The sequence below is a fragment of the Pavona decussata genome, unplaced genomic scaffold (assembly GCF_977016875.1).
Source record: "Pavona decussata unplaced genomic scaffold, jaPavDecu1.1 SCAFFOLD_21, whole genome shotgun sequence".
Classification (NCBI taxonomy): Eukaryota; Metazoa; Cnidaria; class Anthozoa; order Scleractinia; family Agariciidae; genus Pavona; species Pavona decussata.
Window position 1 is genome coordinate 1,435,001 of NW_028145444.1, and position 26,683 is coordinate 1,461,683.

Genomic DNA, 26,683 nt, shown 5'->3' on the forward strand with positions numbered 1-26,683 from the left:
GCCGCCAACATTGGAAAGTAAAAGACTACGAAGATGGCAATAAGCGATCAATTGATAACCATTGATAACCGGACGTTCTATTGAAGTTATGTTCTATTGTTTGCATATTAAGATACTGCCTGCCTTTGCATCTCATTGAGTGATAACTAGAGAGATCTTTCCTAGTTTGAGGACGGTGTGATTTGTCAGCGCGACAGTATTAAAACTCCATACCTGCAGGAAGGCTTATCTAATTTATTTGAATTTCCAAGAAACCAGTTGATTGATAAGCTCGCCAGCCTAACGGACACTGTTGTTGATGTCACTGGTTCCCATCGGACCGTGAATTCCTAGTCAGATTTACAACGGAGCTATTCCGGTTGTTGCTTACAGAGTTACCTCATAAAATCATCGTTGTGATTCTACGTACCGTTCCAAAGTTAAAACCAGGTTTTTCATTCATTTATGGCGAAGAAAAACTGGAAAGAAACCCAATGCGACTTCATATAAATACAATTCCTTGCAAGAAAGCACAGTTCTGATCGGCAATAGTGACGTGACCCTCGTTCAGCACTCCTTTTTATTTATTTATTTATTTTTTTATATTTATTTATTTATTTTATTTAAATCAATATTTATACAGGGTGTCCAGTTTAGCAAGGCTAGTTTAAATGGAGCCCTGATACAAAAAAATAATAATAATAAAATAAAATGATTATTTTTTTTTTATAAAAATACTTTATTAGTAGAAAAACAAACCACAAATACAGAAAGGTGATAAAAATATCGTTAACGGAAAAAAAAAAAAGAAAAACGCTTCATAATTCTGCAGTTCGTGCTAAGAATATCCATACAAAAACTTTTCGAAGACGTTGATCGAGCAATAACATATACAAAGTTAAAAATCTTTAAAAAAAAATAACAAAAACCAACAACAAATGGAAAGCTACCAAGAAAAATAAGAAAAAACTAAGAAATAAAATTATGTCCTCAACGTTTTAAAAATAAAATAAAATAATAATAATAATAATAATAATAATAGTAATCTTATGGCATACATAAGTTTTTACAACTGTCATAATAATAATAGCAATAACAATAATAATAATAATAATAATAATAATAATAATTTACAGGAAACTTGAAGGGACTAGACATACATAATGATTACATATACTGGGTTTAGTGTGGTTAGGGTTAGGTATTAGTCTTAAGATGACGTTTAAGGCTAATCTTAAATTCACTAAGCTCCTCTGTTTGCTTGATGTCTCGAGGTAGAGCATTATATGCGCGAGTACCATTTATTATAAAACTCCCCTGGTACTTAGTAGTTTTAAGCAAGTAGAAGACGCAGCAGGTCACAGCCTCTAGTGTTATAGCTATGAATTTGGTAGGCGTGCTTAAACTCTGAAAGCAGGTACAATGGCCCCATACCACAAAGGCATTTATAGACTAAGATGCACTCTAGATATTCCCTGCGCGCTTGTAGCGCTGGGCCAGCTAAGCGTTGACTTTAATTCATCAGCACCAACAGAACGACCTTCAGTAATATAGGCGGCACGTCTGTTCAACTTGTCCAAATAAGCCTTACTCCCAACACCACGGCTGTCCCAGGCAGACGAGCAATAGTCAAACAGTGGCAAAACTATAGTATTGTAAAGCATAGACAAGTAGATTTCAGAACTACCTTACGCGCTCGACTTAGCATGCCTAATCTAGACAAGATCGTATTGCCAATCTACTCTATATGGTCCTTCCAGGATAAGGTGTGGTCTATTAAATGGACCCCAAGATATTTGAAAATATTGACCCTTTCTAAGGGCGCATTATCGACATCGATCACTAGATTTTCGTTTATTGCAATTTTCTGATGCGTGCCAACCGACTAACATAATCTTAGTTTTATCTAGATTAAGTATTCGGAAATTGGCATGAAGTCAGCTTATGACATTAATTATATTGGTAGATAGCTGGTTTTGAATTTCATTGACTGAATTACTTGCAAAATAGATTAAGTCAAATCGCTCTACCATTTTTTTTACAATAACTGTCCAAATTCCCGCGCGCTGATTGGTTCGTAGCTATTGTCTATAAGAGTACAGACAATAAAAATGACGTCAGATGTAACGCGCGCGCTTTCTCAACGAAAAAAATTGCCAATTCCGCTCTTACTTTTTTCCATGTTATCGTAAAAAACAAATCGACGGCAGTTTTCTATGGTCTATACTCTTATAGACCATAAAATGACGTCAGAAAATGTTCAAAACTCAAGTGGAACCACGAGCCGCAGGCGAGTGGTTTCACTGCCAAGTTTTGGACATTTTATGGCGTCATTTTATGGTCTATAAGAGTATAGACCATAGAAAACTGCCGTCGATTTGTTAAATGGATCAAATGTTTGAGTTGATAAGGTAATTTGGCCGCCGTAAAGAGATTCGACTGCTGACGTTTCAAGCGTTAGGCCTTCGTCAGAACGAGTGACAAAGGGCTAACGCTCGAAACGTCAGCACTCGAATCTCTTTACGGCGGCCAAATAAGTTACCAATTCTTTTGATAAAACCAAACATTCGTTTCTACTCCCCACCGACGCAGCAGCACAGTTTCTTTAAAAACTAACCCCCTCATCCATTTCTGGGTCGTTTTCGTAGAGCTCTCGGATTACCTTCGGATTTTCATTTCTTTCTTGCTCATAAAGGTTTGTCGAAGAAACTTTCTTGCTAATTTCAGGCTTCGGTTCCTTTAACCGATTAGTGGAGTTTAAATGACGAAACCGGCAAAACTAAGGGGCGGACCATTAGAAATCATGGGAGGGGGGGGGGGGGTGACAATTCCCCCCAAAAAAAAACTCCTGCAAAGGAAAATTGCCAAAAAAAAAAAAAAATTCCTGCAAGCAGTTCACCATCCGAAAAAAATTCCTGCAAGTAAACTGAATCAAAGTACAATATCAAAACACAACGTCAAGTAGCTTTATTGCACATTTCAAGAATATAACCTGCTCTTCTATCATTTTAACACATTTTACATGTATTAAATGTTTTTAGAAGTGACAATGCAACCTGATCTCCTGCTTATTTATGGATTTCAAATGTAGAAGAAATGTAAAACAATTTTACTATAGCAAACCTTCAACAATCTTTCTTTTGAGTAGGAAATAGCAAGGGGTGACAGGCCTGCACGACTTCTATCAATGGAAACATTTTTGAAGTGTAATCTCTCTATATTTTTGCTCTGACAAGCTTTTAAAGGAAATTAGTGGTGACTCCTTGAAGAATTCTCGTAGGAAAGGCTGGCTTTGTATTAAGTTCCATTTTCCCATTAAAACAGGTTTGAGGTTGGGCACGATGGTTGATTTTGTTACAAAAGGCAATATTTGTCTGGGGTGTTGTCTTTTTGCTTCAATGCCGATTACCTTTCTATAAATTTGACATCTGATAATTTTTTTTAATCAGATTATTTGGGTAGCCTCTAACAAGGAGTCGTGATCATGATTTAAACTTTTTAATATTTTTCTCAAATGTTGTTTTTGAGGACTTTGTTCGTAGGAGTCTTAGGGCTTCGCCCTCAACGATCCTTTTTTGACTCCTGGTGGGTGGCTAGAGGAAAAATGCGTGTATGGACAAAAGGTTTCAGTCGGCTTGAAATGTGTTTTAATATCCAGTATGGAATGGTGATGGAATCGATTGCCTTTGTGTACAACTTTATCCAGAAATGAAGTCTCAGCATTTGAGATTTCAGCTGTAAATTTGATTGTTGGATTATATGAGTTTGCTTGTTCGATGAACCATTCTATATCGTGTAAATTTCTAGTGTCCCACAGCGGAAAGATATCGTCAAATTGTAACGTTTCCAAACTGTAGGTTTTACAGCGACGCTTTGGCTAACAATTTGTGTCTCAATGTCGGCCATAAAAATGTTTGCAAAAGCAACGGCCATTTTTGTGCCCATTGCAGTACCGTGGATTTGGAGGTAGTTCCTTTCATTGAATTGGAAATAATTTTCGTTGAGAATGAGTGTTAGTATTTCTCTCAGGTATCGGGTGGGGATGGCAGGGTTGTTGCTGTGAAAATTATCGTATGCTTTGTGAACTCTTTGAAGCACGATCCATTTGTCGATTGGGAAAGGCGTTTTTATCTTCGACCGAGAAAACAACACTGAATATGCGTACTATATTGCCTTCGAACTTCTCACGCTTTTCGCTTTTGAGTTCAACTGTAATTAAAGAATTGTATCGACCAAAACAAGGCAGCAGAGTTTCCTTCACAAGTGAAAAAACGTCCCTCCAGTCATGAGGTGCGATATATTTAGTAGCTCATTTCTTTCTCGATAATCGCGATACTCGAATTTCGCGAAAATCGAGACTCCAAAGAGACTGTCACCTTGAGCGGTACTGTAATTAAACTGTGCGGAGCTTTGTATGCCTATAATATTAAAAAAAGTTCTGTCGAAAAAAAAATCGTGCAGAGTTTCCACGTCGAAAAAAAAATTCATGTAGACAAATTGGACTAAAAAAAAAATTCATCCACTGAAAAATTTTTACCCCCTCTCCCGTGATTTCTAATGCTCCGCCCCTAAACGTAAACAAGCGAAATTTTGGTCCATTTGGCCATTAAGTCAATGGCTTGCGTGACTTTGATTTTCGTCCTAGACCGTCTGCTCTGAGCTGTTTTCTCATTGCATTTCAATGTGCCTGATATCAGTCTTGGCTTCAGCGTAATAAACCCTTTTCCTTCTTGGAAATCAGGAATTAATTTTCCAAATTTGGAACCGCATTTTTATTCTGGAGATTCGTGCGCTGCTTTTAAATAAAGAACAAGTGTTTGGCACCGTTTTAAACTTATTTTATTTTGTATCAGTAGTAACCAAACAAGCGTCAAAAGCATGTAAAACTACCTAAAAATTAGCTCTTTCGAACGATGCACACTCGTCCCTCGAAATCTTTAACTCGGAGATCAGCTGTTCGTGAACTTCAATCATGCTTGAGAAACTCTTATTTTTGAGCAAAATCCTATACAAGACCTTCTAAAAAAAGTGTGAAGTTGTTGGAAAATTATTCAGATTATTTGTCATCCTATTTGAGCTTCTAATAAGAGCCAGAATCCTAACATGTTTGTGACGTAAGGAAAAACAGTTTAAAGAATACTGGTAGTTCTTCTCTATGATCCTATTCAGCCTAGGGGAGGCTCAAAGTGCCCACCCTTTCCTCCCCGTTAACTTCACGGCCATTAAGGCTACGGAGGGAGGATAATTGGTATGTCCCAAACTGTGTCCTTTGAGGTCCGCAAAGGGGACCAATGAAGTCGTATCACGTGACAATCAAGTCATTTGTTCTTCATAGTCGCTATGTTGGATTTCTCGATATCTCCAAAACTTCAGATTATCATCCAAATTAGTTCAAAATTCATCAAAACCACTAAATGAGAATCAAAATAGTTTAAAAACGTAAAAGGTACGAGAATTCTCATAAGTAGAAGAAATTCAATATCCAAAATTTGAAAAAAATGGGCTGTTAAAATCTTTTTGCATTCGAAACATGAAGTCACATAAAACATTTTAAGGAAACGTCAAGAAGTTTACAAGGGAAAAACCTCGAGAATGATTTTGGGCTACACGTTGCCAAATGTTTGGTTGACTGTTAGGCGCCTTAGCAATGAATGATGTAAATTTTATCGTATCAACTCGAGTTTTCTTTTTCGTTTTTACGTTCACTTAGGGCTCTAAAAATTTATCTTCCGAAAAAATGGAAGCACTTGCAGCAATTTCTCCTTTGTGGTGGAAGAAACGTTTGTGAAATTTTCACGGCGCATCCAAGTGGCACTGAAGTGGCAGCAGCGTCTCGAGAGTGATCATCTGTGGCATACATTATGAGATTCTGGATTTTTAAAAGCTAACTAGTGAACAGCACTTTGCGAACTCAGTTGAAACACTTTTATTTCTCCTACGCGTTTCGTTAGACTAGCGAGGACTTCATCAGGGAGTTGAATAAGTAAAAGTTAAAAGCCTGCATATTTTATACGATGTAAATCACGGAAAACTTTTCACAGACAACTTTTACGTACAATAAACAGGCAAAATATTTGTGCAGGGCGTGACTAAGGCGCAGCATATAACATATGTGTGGCATATTTAACATATTATTACATGAACGTGGCCCCCAAAATATTTACTTACATAGATTAGCTAGATTAAGGATATGTAACAAACAGTACATTTCAAATCTGGTAGCACTCAATTAATATCATCCTTCATGCATGCATGACTGCAGGTAAATATAGTCTTAAAGTGTATATGACATAATGTTATTATTCGCTAGATCAAATGTTCATGTTGTTCTCGTCGCAAAAAAGAGGGAGACTGGGGCCAGTGGCGCTGTGACGTTAATACAGGAATGCTACAACCTCGTTCCCAGGGCTTTTCCCTTCTCGTGGGGCCCCCCACGAGAAGGGAAAAGCCCTGGGAACGAGGTTGAGGAATGCTAGTCTCGCAATTTCTCTATTGCTTAGTTTTTTGTTTTCGTGTGCAGGGGAAGAAAAACGATGTGGATGAAAATATGAATGGGATCGTTGAATATTCAGATTAAAACAACTGAGGAATAGAGAAACCGCGAGGCTAAGCGTTCCTGTATTGACGTCACAGCCCTACTATACCCAGTCTCCCGTCTTGTGCGGTGTTTTACCCAACCGGAAGTGAAATGTGACATTTTTATACGCCTCAAAAGCCGGGAAAAAATGATAATTCTTTTTTTCGATTTTCACATGAGAACAACATTAACATTTGATCATGCAAATTAAAAAATTCTGCAACATACATTTTAAAGAACAATAACTAACCTACTTGAGTTACGAGCACTGTTCCGTAGTTCACGGAACGGTGGAAGTAAAAACCTGCATGAAAAGACTATATAAATATTCCTAGCATACTCGATAAGCTCACCCTTGATAAGAGCCCCGAGCTTTGAAACCCAGTATGAAACAACAAGAATTGCTCGTCGGTACGCCAGGAAGGTGGCCGGCTTAATAGAGGAGGCCATTTAACAGAAGCTTTGTCACTCAGACAACTGGCCGTGAAAATAAAACCCCATCCATTGATATATTCCTATTAGCCTTTTTCTAAGAAGTACCCCCCCCCCCCCCCCCTCACCCATCTACACACACAAACACACACACCCTTTGCCGGGATAACAACCGCTGATTTTTTATGCCATTTTACGATGATGTAATGGACGTTGATGCAACAAGAGAATAACACATGTTACGACACTAAAAAAAATTTGAGAACATGGCTATGTTTACGTTGCATTTGTTCTGTTCTACCGCAGCACAGTTGTTCGAAAGTACGAGCAAACTGCCATGGAACTACTGTGTTCACCTCAGCAATCCGTGTTAAAAGCGCATGACAAATTGCTTGTTCAAACGGCCCCTTTTTCCCTACCATTTTTGACGAATCACGTAGAATTGTAGTTATTTGAATCCCACTGAATTTCTTAAACACGATTGGAAAGCCTTCGTTTCTTGGTTTGTTTAGGTTTTTCCGCCACCAGGATGGACCGTAAGAGGACACAAAGTGTATCAGTGTACTGACCCGGGGGGTGAACACAGCCCCATAGGGTGAGATATATGGAGTAGCATCACGGCTGTTTCAATAGTCTCTTTTAATACGTAAATCATAGGGTAGGATATGAAGAAGTATGTAAACAAACTCTTTCAACAGCATTTTCTAACCCTCTCTTTCATGTTCCACTTCTCATAAAAAATATCTGATTGCATTTCTAACATGTCCATTTACCTAAACCCCGGCTGGTGCACCATATACCAAGTCACCAGTGACGTCACTCCTTAACGAGAGACTGATGATTGGTGGTCTAACGGATCGGCGGCTCGTTAGTTCAATGGATCGTTGCTTCGGTGGATCGTTGGTTCGATAGATCGTTGGTCCGATAGATCGTTGGTTCGATAGATCGTTGGTCCGGTAGATCGTTGGTTCGGTGGATCGTTGGTTCGATAGATCGTTGGTTCGGTGGATCTTTGGTTCGGTGGTTCGTTGGTTCGATAGATCGTTGGTTCGGTGGATCGTTGGTTCGGTGGATCTTTGGTTCGGTGGTTCGTTGGTTCGATAGATCGTTGGTTCGGTGGATCGTTGGTTCGATAGATCGTTGGTTCGGTGGATCTTTGGTTCGGTGGTTCGTTGGTTCGATAGATCGTTGGTTCGGTGGATCGTTGGTTCGGTGAATTGTTGGATCGTTGGTTCGATGGTTCGATGGCTCGATGTCACACAAAAGAGCACATACTTGACGTATGGTTTTAATCCGCTGTTTTGCTAACTTGCGGTCTCAAAAAATGGCGTCCACCAACCTTAGTTTTGTCATTTTTTGCGTGCTTTTTCTAAGTATTTCTTTGCCGGTGGTAGTTCCAATTAATATTCCGCAAACGTGGCGAGAGTTCATACAAAATTGTATTGCTTCCTCAAAGTCATCGGCTGCGAAACGATGCTTCAGCAATGTGTTTTATCCATCTGGCGGGCAACACGCGCCCAGTGACGACACGGAGGCTTATATGATTCCACCGGTTATTCTATGGAATCCCCTGGTCCAAACAGAATGCGATCTAGCCTGTCCATATTGTCAGTCGTCTCTTCGCGTGTGGAGATGGAATGATGGAACAAGCTCCCATACATCGCCTCGCACCATATTCTCGATTCAGCAGCAAGTCCTTCTTGTCTCATGTGTGTATCTCTGCAGTGGTAAACATCACCAGGTTGTTGCACATGACCCTGAGCTGTTGAAGGCAATCCGTGAGGCAGGTATTAGAATTCCGTTTATTCTGTTTCACAAGTCTGGGATGACAAAGGAACTTTTTGATTTTATTTCAAGCAGTACTCAGGCTGGGCTTTGTATACAGGACATTGAGAACATGCTTTTGAATTTGCACAATTCTTACCACTGCAGCAGAGCTTTCTTGTACTATTCACAACGCCAAAATGCAGCAGCTAATTTTTCCCTTTTCAATCCAAAGAAGGATTTCATTGGAAGAATGTTAATCACAAGGGCATTCTTGCGAGCTTTTAGTGACTGTGAGAATATGTACACTTAGCATATGGCTAGTCAGTATGGTAAGTGGCTATCAGCAGACCACACGTTCAAAATATCTGCTAACATTGGCTATTGGCAAAACAAGCGGTGGGTCAAGCTGTATAATTCCGTGTTTATTGTCATGAATGAGGAGAATAAGGTACTTGCATGGCAGCTTGCGAGAGGTACATCTATTGACACAGTGGAGTCCCTTCTAACTGGGTTGAAGGAACGGCATCAAATTGCCCAAAAAGAGTTGGAAGGTATTATAATTGACAATTGCTGTTCTGTTAAGAAAAAGATCAATGCCATATTTGGATCTAATGTCCCCATCAAACTAGATTTATTCCACGCCCTCAAACGTATTTTGGATCAAATACCAAGAAAAGGTGTTACAGCTGACTTGAGAGGAGTCAGACAAGCTATGATTAAAAATTTGAGATTATGTTTTCGGGATGACAATGATTTTGGACATTCTAGGAAAAGATCAACACCCCCACCAGACAAGATGGAAAAAAACTTGCAGGACTTCTTGAGAAAATGGTCAACTGAGCTCGTAAATGACTTAAGGGTGCTACCAGATAAAGCTGTAGCTGAAATAAACAAAGTTATGAAGCATGTTAGATTGGGCTGCTTATCAGGTATTCCACCAGGAGTTGGAACAAACCGCAACGAGAATATTACACCATTGGTTCAAACTCAAGAACCAATAGAAAAGCTGGCGCGAAATTTCGATCCGCCTAACGGTCAAAAGGGGATATATAAACTCAAAACAGCATCATTTGCTCTGACGCTGACAGAACTTTCAGTGGCAACTGATGAGATTCATAGAGAATCGAAACTGCAGTCTTGCCTGAGAAACAACACTAAACACTTGTCAGAAGAAATCGCTGAAGCATCCTAGAGATTCCCATGACAGTTACTGACTGTCTTAGCTTTGAATATCTGCCGGATGCGAGCTAACGCACAAAACAATGGAGATACATGTCAGCTCTAAGAACATCATACTTGTCTTTCAGTCACGAACTGAGCAACAGAGCTGAAAACAACTGCAAGAGGCCAAAGCTCTCGAAAGCGAGAGACAGCAGTGATCAACTTTGTAAAGACGTGGATCCGATAGACTCTCATATACGTGATAAACGAACACCCTGCAATCTCACCGCAGGTTAATAGCATGAACATGAAATCACGAGTAACGCATTCCACGGATCCTATGTCTTTATAGATGACATATATTTAGCGCTGTCTCCTAAAGACACGGATCCATTAGACTCTCATATACGTGATAAACGAACAGCCTGCAATCTCACTGCAGATAAGCATGAAATCACGAGTCAGTTAAGAAATCCCCGGATCCTATGTCTTCATAAATAGCATTTATTTAGCGCTGTCTGATATCTTGCAGTTAATCCGAGCCGGTGAACCTAAACAAATGCCACAGAGCTAGCATATGCAATGGCATATGAAGAACTTCTCCTAACGGCTCAGAATGATCATATAGAAAATCTCCATTCAGTATATTTGAGTTTTTTCCTTCATGATCAAGATTAACATCTCATGAAGCAGAGATACGCTATAAAGGCTTTAAGACCAATCTTTTAGCGAACTGCAGGAGTCGTGCAGGCCCGTCAACACTTTTAAACTCTGGGTATTTGAGACCCCTACCCAAAAATATTCAGAGTACCATCCCCGACCCCCCTCCCTGGCAGACTGAACTTAGTGCCCTGTGGATGTGCTCGGATTCGTACTAATACAATATTTTTTAGGCGCAGTCAAATAAATTCAACTAAGTAGAAATCATTATTTGCTCATTTTGATTACTATTATGGTTGTATAATTTTCACTCCTTTGGCTTTTACAACCAGAGGCAGATGGACGATATTCGCATTCCGCTACGATAAGTCACGTTTCGATGTACGATACGTTAAAAAGGGCACAAAAATACACTGATACTGCTTAGTTGCCTCGTAAAGTTATAATGGTGAAAAAAGTTAACTAAAAGGCACAACAAACAAAAGATCGACAAGAAATATGTCTTAAACGAGCAAACACAACCTACCTGCGACAAAAGCGCTTGAATTTGGCGGGAATCGACGGGAAGAGGACAGATCCACCGTACATTTGATCAGCGGAAGTATTCAATACGTCAAGTATGTGCTCTTTTGTGTGACATCGAGCCATCCAACGGTCCAACGATCAAACGATCCACCGAACCAACGATCTATCGAACCAACGAACCAACGATCCACCGAACCAACGATCTATCGAACCAACGAACCACCGAACCAAAGATCCACCGAACCAACGATCTATCGAACCAACGAACCAACGATCCACCGAACCAACGATCTATCGAACCAACGAACCACCGAACCAAAGATCCACCGAACCAACGATCTATCGAACCAACGATCCACCGAACCAACGATCTACCGGACCAACGATCTATCGAACCAACGATCTATCGGACCAACGATCTATCGAACCAACGATCCACCGAAGCAACGATCCATTGAACTAACGAGCCGCCGATCCGTTAGACCACCAATCATCAGTCTCTCGTTAAGGAGTGACGTCACTGGTGACTTGGTATATGGTGCACCAGCCTAAACCCCTTACATTGTGACAGCAAACCTCAAATAGAAACTGCAAGCATAAGGTTGTTTTTGACATCTGGTTAAGCTATCTTTTGCCGAGGTTTTACGATTTATGTTTTAAAGCGGGATTTAAATCTGTGGAAACAGTCATTTACATTTCACACACGAAATTGTTTTGAATCTCCTTTTTTTAGAGGTATATCAGCCTGTCCCACACCAGGCGATTTAGCATGTGCTCAGGTGAGAAGCTGGTCTATTGTTGACAGGAATACAGTCGAACCTCTCCTTACGGACATCTCTCTAATATGGACACCTCTCTATTACGGACAGTTCACTTGGTCCCGGGAAAATGCCCATACATTCTTTGTAAAAATGACCTCTTTAATACGGACAACGGACACGAAATCTCGGCCCCAGGGAGAAAATTCATACAAACTTAACCTCTTTATCACGGACACTCCAGTATTGACAGTTCTTAATCAACACAATTTCCTATTTGTCGTTACATTTCAAAGTGTAATCAATTGTCTCATTGTTCATACTATAATCAGTAAAAATTATATATCGACATGTCATTGTCATTTGTCATCAGGATTTCTTATTCTTTGAAGACTCTCCAGTTGTTGCTTTCCTTTCTCCCTCTTTTCTTCTCGACAATGCACCTCAAAGACTTGTTTGGGCCAGTTTTGACTTAAAGAACACTTAATACCATCAATGGAGCCTTTAAAATGACGTAATATTCATGACCTCTATAAAACGGACACCTCTCTAATATGGACACTTTGCTCTGTCCCTTCGGTGCCCGTATTAGAGAGGTTCGACTGTACACTTCTTTGGGAATTCTACACGTCAACAAAGTCGCGTCAAAAGTTGCTTACGTAAATGACCTTTTTCAGTCTCTTGTTTTCTTTCTTTCTTTTTTTGTTTTTGTTTTTGTTTTGCTAATCCTATAGACTCAAATTTGTTTGAATCCCACTGAATTTCTTAAACACGATTACAAAGCCTTCGTTTCTTTGTTTGTTTAGGTTTTTCCGCCACCAGGATGGACCACAAGGGGGCACAAAGTGTATCAGTATACTGACCAGGGGGGTGAACATAGCTCCATAGGGTGAGATATATGGAGTAGCATCACGGCTGTTTCAACAGTTTGTTTTAACGCGTTCATCATAGGGTAGGATATGAAGAAGCATATAAAAACTCTGTCAACAGCATTTTTCTGACCCTCCTTTTATGTTCCACTTCTCAAACAAACATCTGTTTGCGTTTGTAACATGTCCCTCTAGTCTTACCTAAACCCCTTTACATTGTGACAGCAAACCTCATATAGAAACTGCAAGCATAAGGGTTTTTTTTTAAAATCTGATTAAGCTACCTGTTGAGGTTTACATTTTTTTTTAAAGCGAATTCAAATATGTGAAAACAGTCACCTACATTTCACACACGTAACTGTTTTGTATCTCTTTTTTTAGAGGTATATCAGCCTGTCCCACTACAGGCGATTTAGCATGTGCTCAGGTAAGCAGCTGGTCTATTGTTGACAGGAATACACGTCTTTGGGAATTCTACACGCCAACAAAGTCGCGTCAAAAGTTGCTTTCATAAACGACCCTTTTCTCTCCTGTCTCTTGTTTTCTTTCTTTCTTTCTTTCTTTCTTTCTTTCTTTGTTTCTTTCTTTGTTTCTTTCCTTCTTTTTTTTTTCTTTTGATAATCCTGTAGACTCAAATTTGTTTGAATCCCACTGACTTTCTTAAACACGATTGCAAAGCCTTCGTTTCTTTGTATGTTTAGGTTTTTCCGCCACCAGGATGGACCATAAGGGGACACAGAGTGTATCAGTGTACTGACCACAGCTCCATAGGGTGAGATATGTGGAGTAGTATCACGTCTATTTCAATAGTCTCTTTTACGTTCATCACAGGGTAGGGCGGATATGAAGCCTATTGGGGTTTTGAGATTTATGCTGTAGAGCGGATTCAGAAATCCATAGAAACAGTCACCTATCTCACATACAATACACGAAATTGTTTTGAATCTCTTTCAGAGGTGTCGCCTGTCCCATACAAGGCGATTTCGCATATGTTCAGGTAGGTAGCTGGATAACATTAAACATTAAACAAACTCATCACTCACAAGTTAAATTACACCGACTTGGAAACACCATGCCCAGAGCAGGCTAGAAGGCTACAAAAACTAATTAATGAGATTATCACTGTAATCACATTACGTGTTCAGTTAAAACTTTCTTTCTTACACGCACGCAACTCTATTGAAGTGTTGAAGGGGACACTATATAAATCATTGAAAGAAATAGTACAAATTGAAGATATCATTTGATAAAAATCCCAAATGGCGGGAGGCAGACCAGTTAATTATTTACATAGCATGGCCTTATATTTGACAACTGGGCTACCGTAAAGCACATCGAAGTAGTCAGAAGGCCGGGTCGGAACTTGAACTTTAGTCAGTAACAGCGATTCTGATTTGCCGCATGGGATCTCCGGATAACAAGTCCGGTGTACTAATCACTCCCTAAGCTGGCCACACCGCCTCCCTATGGCTTCCTCCGGCTCTCGTTTCGTTTTCACCATCGCCGGTCCAACCTTCACTGGGGATTTTGCTGCCATTTTGTCAATACTGCAACAAATATTTAACAAAGTGACTTTACTCAAACTTGAAATTTCCTTCACAGTGCTCAAAAGAATAATTATGTCGAGCGCTTTCCCAGGAGAACAAAAAGAACAACAACAACAACCAAAAAATAAAACAAAACAAACAAACAAAAAAATACCCAAATTGGTTTCCTCCAGGGTCAATGAAACACTCCAACTTTATTAACGTAGTTTTTATTTTATCCTCCACAGGACCATGGTACTACAACAGATCCTGGAGCAATGATCATGATTTTTATAGTATTTTTGTACTTAATGAGCGTTTCTTAAACTGTTATAAAAACTGATTTATCCTCTTTCGAATACTTTACATAGACGTGCTTTGTACCGTATCCGGTGTATGATGTTCAGATGCTCACCGGTTGTTTTGCTGTGCCCAGTTCGACATCATTTTGAACTAGCTTTTACATTTTTTTTTTTTCCACTCACAATTTTAGCCTTTTGTCTTTTGGAATTGTCTTTTTTTTTGCAAATGATATGTGTCTGTTTGTAGTATCACATAAGTAAAACAAGGTAGTGTAAGTAGCATAAATATTAATTGTTAATATTGTAACGCAATGTACGTAGAGAGTATCTTTAATGTAGTTCTAATGCAAGTATGATATTGTAAGTTGTGTTTAGACCTGTATGGCTATAATTAATTAAAAAAATACATTGAGCTAAATCACGCAACATTCCTTAGACAGTTAAGGACAAACTTACTAAAAGAATGTTTAGGAAAGCACTCCTTGCTCAATATTGATGATACATTCCTTATTAATGATACTTTACTGTAGAAAATATTCCACTCCACTCAAGAGGACTGTATAACGTTCTTTAATAAACACTCGCAGTTACAATCTCCTTCAATAGTCAGTCGTACAAATCCTTCTATTCTCGGTTTTCACGTGACGTCACCAAATTCTAGAATTCAAAACTGGGAGGCCTACAAAATTTTTACCTTCATTCAAGGAAAGATTACCTAAAAATATGTCTGTTCACAATTTCTTAGCTCGATGTCGTGCTTCCTTTTGAAAATAGAACAGTTTCAATTTCCGAGTTTCCATCGTGCGTGACATAAGGAGGACGGCCGTGACAGAGCTTTTCCGCATCTTAAAAATGACTCTTCGGGTGATTTTCAGCATTCTAAACAATTTAAGTTGGAGGAGAAATATTAATCTAAACATTCGAAAATTCACAAGGGCAAACAAACCTCTTTTCTGGCAAAAGTGAACTCCAGATGTTTTTTCGTATTTCCGGCCGCCATGTTTGTGCCCCTCAGAGGGACACAAACATGGCGTCTCCATACTAAGCTCTATAAATTTATGTGAAACATTTTGTCAAATAACTCGAGTACGGAATGCTGCACAGACCTGACACTTGGACAGATGCCTTATTTATTTATCCTCTATACCATGTCAATTTTTTGACTTCATTCATGGAATGGTTTCGATTTTTTTTTTCAATGGCGTGACAGTGAAAACCGAGAATACTCAGTCGAACAAATCCTTCTATCTTGTTGCGGTTTTTGTTAATTTACACTTTTCCATGTAGTTTTTGTTTTCCGCATCTTTATACGTGTTAATTGTGTCCTGCACCCTTCATTCCTTCCTGAACAATTTTTCGCACTATATGTAAATTCAGTGGTATGTAATATTTTCAACACTTTCATTTTATCACTCACCCACCTAAATCCAGCAATTGGTAAGTGTTTTTTCAGTCGTCCTGTTTTTTGGTTTCAGTTGTCATTTTCGCGTTTATTCTTTTTATAGTCGTTCTTAGTTGTTTCCTGTACTTTCTCTGATAGGTATTTTACCAAATCCCTTGATTTGAGTGAATAAATTGCTGATTGAAACCTGTGAGTCTCTTCGTGGCCCTTGCCACTTCAATCGTATTATTTGATACCGGTCAAAATCATTCACATGTCAATCAAGTTTACAATACACATTCACTACATTTCATTGTCGCTAATATCCGGTTTCCGACACTCCCCCCACCCTTGACTCACTTTTGAGTCAAGGATGAACCGCTTCGTTTAGTCATGCTCAGAATTCAGTAGCATGTCCTTCGTCTTCCAGGCAGCATCTAGCGCGGCAGCTCGGCGAGGTCTGTCCCGCCTTGTTACTGCAGCACCTCCCTCATTCACTCTCGGTGTGTCTTCCAGTGATGCTGCGCGGACTTCTAAGGGGAATAGCCTTTGTACAGGCCTGCTCATGCGGACCTGTTTCCCCTTTGTGATCACTCTCACACTCGCTCCTCTTACCTCTTCGTCCTTTCCCGCAATGAGCCTTTCTACAACTGCTAGCTTCCAACTACCTCTCTTTGTGCCTTCATTATAAACCGTAACTAAATCTCCTACCTTAGGTGACTTTCGGTTGGAAGAACCTTGCATCTTGTGACACTCTCGTAGATCCGTCAAATACTCTCTCTGTCATCTCTTCCAAAAATGTTGCAACTTCTGGTTCAGATACTTGTATCGCCTTGCACAAGTGCTCTCACTCTCGTCTTCCTCTTCAGTGACTTCCGGTAATGATTGAAGTCTTCTTCCGTAGATCAAGTGTGCGGGAGTTAAAACTTCCCCTTCGGGGTTGTTATACTCGTACGTTAGCGGTCTAGAATTCAGAGTGCCTTCCACTTCCACAAGTACCGTCAGCAACTCATCGAAAGTTAACCTGGCATTACCGATTACCTTCTGAAGACACCTTTTAACGCTCCCAACCATTCGCTCAAAAAATCCACCCCACCATGGGGCCCTCTCCAGGTTGAAACGCCACTCAATTCGTCTGTTCTCCAGTTCCGCTATTATCTCGGGGTGACGGTAGAGAGTTTGCAGTTCTTTCTCTGTCCTTTTGAACGTCTTGGCGTTGTCTGACACAATCAAAGTGGGTGTTCCCATTCTGGCGGTAAATTTCCTCAAACAACGCAGAAAGGTTGTTGCTGAAAGATCCTCCACTAGGTCCAAATACAAAGTTCTTGTCACACAACACGAAAACAGGGCGATGTACACCTTTCTCATCTGTTTACCTCTAGCCTTCACGTACAATGGCCCTGCGAAATCCACGCCAACTTTAGAAAACGGAGGGGATGGTCTCACCCTAAATTCCGGTAAGCTAGAAACCGGTGGCTGCGCAAACGACGTTCCTTCCAACTTCTTGCATACAACGCACTGACTGAGCACCTTCTTCACCAATTGCCTACCTTTTGGTACCCAGAATCTCGAGCGCAATTCCGCCAGCGTGCCTCTCACTCCGCTGTTGAATCTGCAGGTACGTTAAGCGATGGTCTTTAGGCAAAATTATCGGCTCTTTCGCGTCTTGAGGCAAATCTGAGTACTCCAAACGCCCTTTGCATCGAAGTACACCATTGCAATCCTCCGACAGTCCAAATGTACCGACCAGTTGCTTGTAGTTGTCGTCTCGTTTCAACTCTTTCTGTGCCACTTTAATCCAGTCATTTTCCACCTCTGTTAACTCTTGTAATGTGAGGGCTTCTCGCTTCCTTTCTTCTTTCGACTTCTTCTGAACGTTGAAACAAAAGCGTTTAATCCACGCTGTCACTCTCAAAAGCTTTCTTATACAACTGTACCTGTCAATCTGTACAACTCTGTCTAAACCGAGAGGCGTGTCAACTTGTACTGCCAAAACTGCGGCTTTACGTTCTTCCTCACTGCTCTCAGTCGTGGGTTCAATCGCTTTCACTGTCGGCCAACTGTCTTCTTTCTCCTTTAACCACATTGGACCATGCCACCACAACTCACTTTGCTTTAGCTCCAGCGCGGACACTCCCCTCGATCCAATGTCAGCTGGGTTTTCTTCACCCGGACAATGACTCCAATCCCCTTTTTCACTCAGCTTTAGAATCTCATTGACGCGATGTCGGACAAACTGTTTCCATTCCCCACGGTTCATAATCCAATGCAGCGCAGTCATGCTGTCCAGCCACAATCTCGACCGCTTCACTCCAGCCTGATGAGAAAGCGCCGTCTCCACATTACTCATAAGCCTCGCCAGCATCATCGCCGACATGAGCTCTAGCCTCGGTATCGACAACTCCTTCAATGGAGCGACTCTCGTCTTCGAAGTCAACATTCTTGTGTATCTTCCAGTACTGGTTGTGTACACCAGGTAAATAACCGCACAGTAAGCTTTCTTGCTTGCGTCCGCGAAGCCATGGAGAGAACAATGCAGTACTTCTTCGCGCAAATGATCCCAAACACATCGGTGGATCGTGATCGTTTGACAATCTAGGAGACTCTTGATCCAACTTTCAACACCTCGCTTGACTTCACCTTGAAGTGGATCGTCCCAACCGCTCTTTTGACGACATACATCTTGAAACATGATCTTAACTTTTACTGTAACCGGGCCCATAATTCCAAGTGGGTCAAAGATCCCTGCTAGCAGCCTTAAGGTGTTTCGTTTCGTGGCAGGAAGGCCTTTTGCGCGTTCAGCAATTTCCGTCAAGTCAAAACTGATTACGTCTGCTTCATAGTCCCACGCCAATCCTAACACCTTCTGACCCCTACAGCCTAGCCGCATCCCCACCGATGATTTGGCATAGGTGATGTCTTCTTCACTTACTGGTCCACTGTCCACTTTCGCATCGGTTTCTATCCTGGCTCTGACCTGGGAATCGTTGGTTAGCCACTTCCTAAGATTGAAGCCTCCGTCTACCATTCGGTCATTGGTCTTGCGGTACAGCTCTACAACTTCTGCCGACTTCGCTCCACCCCCCACAAAATCATCTACATAAAACGAATCTCTCAATTTTTGGACAAATTCTGGGTCACATTCTTCATACTTCTTAAGGTGATGTCTAATTGTGGCGTTAAGCAGAAATGGCGATGCGTTAACTCCAAATACAACACGACAAAACCGGTATATAACAATACGAGACAAATCGGGAGGTTTTTCCATCCACAGAAAACGCAAACAATCTCGATCCTGCACATCGACTTCAACATTCAAAAACGCCTTTTCTATGTCCCCGACAAGTACCACTCTATTCTCCCTGAATCGCAACAATATATTGAACAGCAAAGGATTCAGCGAGGGCCCAACATGCAAGCAATCATTCAAGGACGTACCTACCTTACCTTCCCTCGACGACGCGTCGTATACAACCCGCACCTTCGTGGTTGTTGACTCCTTACGTATCACGGCTTGGTGTGGCAAGTAGTGAACTTTAGGCGCCTTCTCAAGCTCTACCACCCTTTCTATTATCCCAGCCTCTAGTTGATCTTGAATTATTGACGCATACTCCATCAACACTTCCGGTTCCTTTTCCAGTCTAGCGACCTGGGTCTTGAGGCGGCGCAAGCTCGTAGCGTAGTTGCTTGGGAGTTCTGGGTGCCCCTCCTTCCATGGCAATCTAACGGAATACCTGTTCCCTGTAAATGACACACTGTTTACAAACGCCTCATGTACTTCGTCTTCAGACTCAACGATGCCTAGTGTTTCCATATCCCACAGCTTATGGACGTCACTCTCTAAATTTAGGCGTTCTTCGCGAACACTTCCGATCAGATTAACTTGCACCGAACGGGCTCATTCCCCGAGCACTTCATGGGACCTGATAGTACCCACCCTAATTCCGTTTCCACGGCAACAGGCTCGTCTGGTTTGCCCCTGATTGTGCACCCTTTCTGGAAGCTCCACAAGTAATCCGCGCCAATCAATACATCGATAAACATTTCTTCCGTTCCCTTACTCACGTCTGAAAACCACAGGCCTTTAAGGTGGGGGTATTCATATTTTGCAATCTCTACGTCGCTGTTTTGAATTGTTGAAATTTCAGGCACTACATAGGCTTCTATCTCAATAACTTTCTGACCCCCTAATGCACTTACCTCCATGTGTACAACATCTCTTAGCTGCATATCTCGGGAGGATTGTCCAAACGTACTAATCCCGAGCCAATCTTGGCGAATCACTCTGAGCTGCGCGTGCTGAGCCGCTCTGGCGGTCACGAAGGAGCGATGACTACCTGCATCGAACAAAACCCTAACCTTCCGCGGTTCTCCCTCCCCGCTAACAGCAGCGCATGCTGTTTGTAAGGCTACACGCCCACCCGCACCCACGTGCAAGCTACTAGGACTAGCGTTAATTGGACGCGCAACCGGCGCAACTTCGCATACAGAAATGTGGTGATTTCGGCCACAATTATTACACAACTCCATAGATTTACAGTCTCTCACACGATGTCCTTTCCTCAAACACTTAAAACATCTAGCGAATTTGTATAGAATGTCCTTACGTTTGTTTACATCAACTACTTTAGGACAGTGTTCATGGGCGTGTTTACCCAGGCAAAAGGCACAATTATCCGTCTCCTGTCTTGTATGCAAGGTAGTGTTCGTCGAGGTTCCTCTCATTCTGCTGTCCCTGCTCCTGAATGCACTCTGTTTCTGGTCCTGAGATCCAGCACTCGCGGTCACCACGTGGTCATGGTCTTCTCTTAGTTCCAGTTCGTTCAAAAATGCGGTCAGCATTTCCTCCATGGACCAGCTTAGGAAATCCGTGCCCCGCGTGATAGTCAGTCGAAAGGCCTCGGGTAATTTGTGCAGTACGGCCGGTACAACCACTGCTGAGTAGGTATTTTCATTTACGCTGAGAGCCTTTAGTCCTCGGAAATGTGTCTCACAACTATCATATAACTTTCTCAACCGCGGGGGGTCCTTGTCGTTAAAAACGTGTGGCAAATTGAGCAGATCATTCACGTGCGCTCTCTGAATGGCAGTTTCTTTCCCATATCGTTTCTTTAAAACCTCCACGGCCGCGGTGTAGTTCGCTGAAGTGAGGGAGAACCCAGCGATTGTCGATCTCGCCGGTTCCACAACTAAACTCCGCAGGTATGCGAACTTATCTACCGCTGCGAGGCTTTCATTTTTGTCGATGGCACTTTCGAAGGAATCCCAAAACTCCTGCCATTCTTGTATTCTTCCGCTAAACTTCTTTACTTCCAGTTTAGGCAATTTGGCTGTTTTCTTAGGCGGCGGCGAACTAGCGGGAAATTGTGATGTCGACGCGTAAAACCCAGGGAAAACATTCTGACCTTGAGTTGGCATCTGTTGTTGAATTGGGGGCGGTGGCGACAATTGTTTCAATGCGTCTTCCATTCTGTCCACGATTCTGTTCAAATCAGTTCGCACAGAATCACAGGGGGCCCACACAATGTGTCTGTGTAGCCGATTGTTATTATATAGTAAATGCACTGGATTTACCGTTTGCTTCACCTATAGCGATATATCGCTAACTATGTATACAAATCAATGATAAATAAACGTTGAATTACCTTATTTGTGGTATATAGTCGTCCTTTTACCTCAAAAGCGGTTTTTGAGCGATTTTGAAGGAGTTTGAGTTCGCCGTTGACTGTTCCATATATAAGAAGGACAAGGGAGGAATCCTTGTTTTGAAAGGGTTCCAGCGCCGGAGCAATTTTTCCCCAAAAAACGCATCGCTCCGCGTTCAAACTTCACAGCATAAAGGTCAAAAGATTTTCGATTCTTCTCGTACCTTCCAATCGAAAATCCATCCAAACGGTCCGGAGCTAGTCCTCGAAGAAAATCAAAATCCCACAGTATTCGAGCGACTGGAATTCGTAGCAAAATTTATATGTGCCAGCCACAAACCGTCCCGCTGATTGCCCCTTTCTGATTGGACGACGTTAGACAATCACCTATTCAAAATACCTAACGAGGGTGGGGAACCACAGGCATTTTAGTGACCCTTCAACTGTTTACCCACCAGACTCGGGTCGTGTGTCTTGACGGTCACCGGAAGCCACTTACATTTCCGATCATTGTTCGCGTCCGCCAATGAATGAGCAGGGGAACAGATTGCTGCGAGTTTTCCCGCACATTTGGATGTTGACAGTGTTCACGTTGGTCTTCGTTGTCGATATGTAACCCACATAGATGTTAGCTGGTTTTATTGCGTTCTACCCGTGGAATTTATAACAATGGAGAGGTAACGAAATATTTTCTAACTTTTTAATGAATTTTATCAACAAAGAAACAGCAGCGTAAGTTTTATGTTGAAACATACACCTTCTTCTTTTCCATTCAGAGATTCTAACACCTTATCCGCGGAACAATCCGAGATCATCAAGGTCGCCGAAGCCGGGCACAATATTCTTGTCACTGGTCAAGCTGGTACAGGAAAATCCACTTTAGTACACGCTCTGAAAAAGGATCTACGCAGCAAAGGAAGAAAAGTTGCCATTGTTTGTTCAAGTGGCATCGCTGGAACTGTTTATTTAAGAGATGGAACCACCGCGTCGACGGCTCACGCTTATTACGGCCTTCGTACTGCTGATCTCTGATAATGTTTCTCTCGTCGTTCGCTTTCAGCGTGGACAACATTTTCTTCGCATTCAAAGACTATAAACCGATCAGCTGGGAATGGAATATTTGAATACGAAGCAATCTGTTCCCCTGCTCATTCATTGGCGGACGCGAACAATGATCGGAAATGTAAGTGGCTTCCGGTGACCGTCAAGACACACGACCCGAGTCTGGTGGGTAAACAGTTGAAGGGTCACTAAAATGCCTGTGGTTCCCCACCCTCGTTAGGTATTTTGAATAGGTGATTGTCTAACGTCGTCCAATCAGAAAGGGGCAATCAGCGGGACGGTTTGTGGCTGGCACATATAAATTTTGCTACGAATTCCAGTCGCTCGAATACTGTGGGATTTTGATTTTCTTCGAGGACTAGCTCCGGACCGTTTGGATGGATTTTCGATTGGAAGGTACGAGAAGAATCGAAAATCTTTTGACCTTTATGCTGTGAAGTTTGAACGCGGAGCGATGCGTTTTTTGGGGAAAAATCGCTCCGGCGCTGGAACCCTTTCAAAACAAGGATTCCTCCCTTGTCCTTCTTATATATGGAACAGTCAACGGCGAACTCAAACTCCTTCAAAATCGCTCAAAAACCGCTTTTGAGGTAAAAGGACGACTATATACCACAAATAAGGTAATTCAACGTTTATTTATCATTGATTTGTATACATAGTTAGCGATATATCGCTATAGGTGGAGCAAACGGTAAATCCAGTGCATTTACTGTATAATAACAATCGGCTACACAGACACATTGTGTGGGCCCCCTGTGACAGAATCACTCCCTTCAATCTCCGTTTCCATACGCCCTTCTACTTCGTCATCGTCACAACTCGCCATCAGATCAATAATTTCTTCGTCCAGTTTCTTTAGTGATTCAATCTTTTGTTGAATTGTTTGAATGTTATCTTTCAAATAAAACGCGTCCACAGAGACAGTTCCATCTGCTAATCGTTCGCCGATACGGTTACGGAGTTTCGTAGCCGCTCCTCTCAAGGATCCTCTAATTTTTATTTTCTTTGCAAGACTAACCTCGATTGCTTTGTTACTATTCTCTGTACCAGCAGCTGTACTAGCTGTCGGCGGCACCGTCCCATCAGTACTCTCCATTGCGTTGCGTTTCTTCGACCTTCTAGCGTTCTCTCGTCCAAAATCTGGCCATATCCGGCTCGTTCAGGACCACTGTGTAGAAAATATTCCACTCCACTCGAGAGGACTGTATAACGTTCTTTAATAAACACTCGCAGTTACAATCTCCTTCAATAGTCAGTCGTAAAAATCCTTCTATACTCAGTCGAACAAATCCTTCTATCTTATTATTTGATACCGGTCAAAATCATTCACATGTCAATCAAGTTTACAATACACATTCACTACATTTCATTGTCGCTAATATCCGGTTTCCGACATTTACTCCAATTATTTTCGTTTGTCTTTGTTCTTTTTGTTTTCCTTCTGCTATATCTTTCTTATTTTTTCTATTCTACTTAATTACTTTATACCATATGGGATATGGGACTCCCCCTAAAACCCCACGCATTTGTTTCGTTTTACATGTAACCGTCGATATTGATCGCCCATGGATCGCTGAAAAGAGAATCATGGAGGATTATGGGATATGGGACTCCCCCTAAAAGCCCAGGAATTTGTTTCGTTTTACATGAAACCGTCGATATTGATCGCCCATGGATCGCTGAAAAGAGAATCATGGAGGATTATGGGATATGGGACTCCCCCTAAAAGCCCTCGCATTTGTTTCGTTTTACATGAAACCGTCGATATTTATCGCCCATGGATCGCTGAAAAGAGAATCGGATTGTCACAGCAAACCTCAAATAGAAACTGCAAGCATAAGGTTGTTTTTAAAATCTGGTTAAGCTATCTTTTGAGGTTTTACGATTTATTTTTTAAAGCGAATTTAAATATGTGAAAACAGTCACCTACATTTCACACACGTATATTGTTTTGTATCTCTTTTTTAGAGGTATATCAGCCTGTCCCCCACCAGGCGATTTAGCATGTGTTCAGGTAAGCAGCTAGTCTATTGTTGACAGGAATACACGTCTTTAGGAATTCTACACGTGAAGAAAGTCGCGTCAAAAGTTGCTCACGTAAATGACCTTTTTCAGTCTCTTGTTTTCTTTCTTTTTTTTTTTTTTTTTTTGTTTTGTTTTGCTAATCCTGTAGACTCAAATTTGATTCAATTTGAATCCCACTGAATTTCTTAAGCCTTCGTTTCGTTGTTTGTTTAGGTTTTTCCGCCTCCAGGATGGACCATAAGGGGACACAGAGTGTATCAGTGTACTGATACGGGAGGTGAACACAGCCCCATAAGGTAAGATATATGGAGTACCATCGCGGCTGTTTCAATATAGAAGTCTCTTTTAATACGTTCATCATAGGGTAGGATATGAAGAAGCATATATAAACCCTTGCAACAGCATTTTTCTGATCCTCTCTTTCATGGTCCACTTTTTAAACAAAAGCTAACAAACATCTTTACGTTTCTGACATGTCCCAGCTATACTAAACTTAGTCTTAGCTAAACTATATAATGTGACAGCAAACCATACCTGGAAACTACAAGCATAAGGCTTTACAAAAAAAAAGAGTCTAAGCTTTCTTTTGGGGTTTTACGATTTATGTAGTAGAACGGATTCAGAAATCCATAGAAGCAGTCACCTATATTACATACAATACACGAAATTGTTTTGAATCTCTTTCAGAGGTATAGCCTGTCCCATTCAAGGCGATTTCGCATATCAGGTAGGTAGCTAGATAACATTAAACATTAAACAAACGCATCACTCACAAGTTAAATTACACAGACTTGTAAACGCCATGCCCAGGGCAGGCTAGACTGAGTCGAAAAAAACTAGATTATTATTGTGATCACTTTACGTGTTCAGCAGTTAGAGCTCCCTTTCAAATGCACACGCAACTTTATTGAAGTGTTGAAAGGGACACTATATATTTTACTGAAAGAAACAGTACAAATTGAACATTTCATTTGATAAAAATTGTAAATGGCGGGCGGCAGACCAGTTAATTATTTACAAAGCGCAAGGCAACCACAACTGACATAGATTTAACTCCCGTCGTCAAGGATTCTTATATTTGCACTAAAAAAAAAAATAAAGTAAATAAAAAAAAAGAAAAGAAAAAACTCGTCAATTGGTTTCCTCCAGGGTCAATGAAACACTCCAACTTTATTAACATAGTTTTAATTTTATCCTCCACAGGACCGTGGCAGTACAACAGATCCTGGGGCGATGATCATGATCTTTATAGTAGTTTTGTACTTAATGAGCGTTTCTTAAATTGTTATTAAAACTGATTGATGTGCTTTGTACCGTATCCGGTGTATGATGTTATGCTCACCGGATGTTATGCTGTGCGCAGTTCGACATCATATTAAACAATTTCACGCAACGCCATGTCACTTGATGCATCGTTCAACCATTCTTCTTTACGCTAAGCTAATTCACCCAACAATTAAGATTTTTTCCCCCATTTTTAAATAACAGATATCCCTCATGTTGACACCACTTACTATTTTATTTCGTTGGGCATTTACTCAGTGCGCACCCTGTACATCGGCGAGATTTCAAGTTTCCTTAATTACGGAAGCATTTACCTCGCCCTCGTTGTACATCGCCCTTTTATAATAATTTTTAAAACTTTTCATAGCTGTCGAATGCTGTGACTCTCCGCACCTGCAATACTAGTGTTATTTAAGAGTTAAGAACCTTCATCCGCAGAATCAATAGGTGAAAACTTAGTCAGTCGCTGTACCGAGCATATCAAACCGCACCACTAGCAGGTTTAAAGTGAGTAGACACAAATTGGGATTTCATGCACAGGCTTTATCCAAAAGTCAAACCACCTAAATAGGCTCCTGTGAAAATATATATTTTGCGGTACAAGCTTTTTCTATCTTTTGAAGACTGTGGATGAAATCCCAATTTCAACCGCGTCTATTCACCTAACACCAGTAATCATTTCTTTCGTGTGGGGCTGTTTAATATGCTGAACAACGCACTTGGTTGTGAC

At 41.1% G+C, this 26,683-nt stretch overlaps 2 long non-coding RNA genes and 1 pseudogene across 3 annotated transcripts; 2 read left to right on the forward strand and 1 right to left on the reverse strand.

Annotated features, from left to right (window-relative positions):
• The first annotated feature begins 5,626 nt into the window (after positions 1-5,626).
• Positions 5,627-26,216, forward strand: LOC146486133 (uncharacterized). The gene is made up of 4 exons (XR_014859543.1): positions 5,627-5,635; positions 7,501-7,583; positions 25,357-25,396; positions 25,873-26,216. It is a non-coding gene; the product is annotated as an uncharacterized LOC146486133 (long non-coding RNA).
• Positions 12,552-13,487, forward strand: LOC146486134 (uncharacterized). The gene is made up of 3 exons (XR_014859960.1): positions 12,552-12,748; positions 13,110-13,155; positions 13,430-13,487. It is a non-coding gene; the product is annotated as an uncharacterized LOC146486134 (long non-coding RNA).
• Positions 16,190-21,344, reverse strand: LOC146486135 (uncharacterized; annotated as a pseudogene). The gene is made up of 2 exons (XR_014859950.1): positions 16,493-21,344; positions 16,190-16,446 (listed from the first exon to the last, which is right to left on the reverse strand). The product of XR_014859950.1 is annotated as an uncharacterized LOC146486135 (transcript).
• Positions 26,217-26,683: the final 467 nt, after the last annotated feature.